The following is a 1,528-nucleotide window of genomic DNA, read 5'->3' on the forward strand; positions in this document are numbered from 1 at the left end:
CCCAGGCTGGAGTGCAGTGGCCGGATCTCGGTTCACTGCAAGCTCCGCCTCCCGGGTTTACGCCATTCTCCTGCCTCAGGCTTCCGAGTAGCTGGGATTTAGTTAACCAGGATGGTCTCGATCTCCTCACCTCGTGATCCGCCCGTCTCGGCCTCCCAAAGTGCTGGGATTACAGGCTTGAGCCACTGCACCCAGCCAATTGACATCTTATTAATACAGTTTCAGCATCCCAAGCTTGAAATCCTAAATACTCCAAAATCCAAAACTTCTTGAGCACCAACATGTTGCTCAAAGGAAGTGCTCTTTGTAGAGCATTTTGGATTTCCGATATTCAGATTTGGGATTGTTCACCTACTTAGTATAAAGCAAATATTCCAAAATCCTAAAAAATTTGAAATCTAAAACATTTATCATCCCAGGCATTTTAGATAAGGAATACCCAACCTTTATTAAGTCTTTGAACAATATCTTGCCCTCCATGTATTTAAATCTTGAACTTTCCTCAGCAATATTTTGTAGCAGAGGTTTTTAACATTTTGTCAGATTTGTCACTTAAATATGTCACATTTTTGAAGTTATTATAAATGCTATTTTTTAAAATGTTAATTTATGATTGTTGATTGCTAGTATGTAGAAATAAAATTAATTTTCATGTTGATTTGGTATCTCAGGCATCAGAAAACTTTTTCTGTGAACGATCAGGTAGTAAATATTTTAGGCTTTGCAGGCCATATGGTCTCTATTGCAACTACTTAACTCTCCTTTTTACAGTATGAAAGCAGCATAGACAATATGTTAATAAATGAGTATCTGTGTTTCAAAACATTTTATTTACAGAAACAGAAAGTGAATTGGGTTTGGCTGTTAAGTTGTAGTTTGCCAACCTCTGTTGTATCCTGCAACCTTGCTAAGCTTACTTGTTAGTCCTAGTAGCTTTTTAAAAAGTAATAATTTATTGAAGTGAAACTCACCTAACATGAAAGTAACCATTTTAAAGTGATAAATGTAGTGGCATTTAGTATATTCACAGTGTTGTACAACCACCACCACCTTTGGTTCTAAAACATTTCCATCACTCCAAAGTAAAACCCCTTCCCCATTAGCAGTTTCTCCCCATTCCATTCCCTTCTTCTGCCAGCCCCTGGCAACCAGCAATCTACATTCTGTATCTATAGATTTATGTAATCTATATATGTCATATAAATGGAATTATACTATATGTGACTTTTTGCATCTGGCTGCTTTTACTATGCTTAATGCTTTGGAGTTTCACTCATGCTGTAGCATAAATCAATACTTCATTCCTTTTTGTGGCTGAATATTTCATTGTTTATATATACTATGATTTATCTGTCATTCCTTTATGGAGACATTTGGACTGTTTTCACCTTTTGGTTGTTGTGAATAATGCTTCTATGAACGTATGAACATGTGTTTGCTTGAGTACCTGTTTTCATTCTTGTGGGTATATACCTAGTAGTGGAATTGTGGGATCATATGGTAATTCTGCATTTAACTTTCTTTTTTT

The sequence above is a fragment of the Colobus angolensis genome, unplaced genomic scaffold (assembly GCF_000951035.1).
Source record: "Colobus angolensis palliatus isolate OR3802 unplaced genomic scaffold, Cang.pa_1.0 Scaffold183, whole genome shotgun sequence".
Taxonomy (NCBI): Eukaryota; Metazoa; Chordata; class Mammalia; order Primates; family Cercopithecidae; genus Colobus; species Colobus angolensis.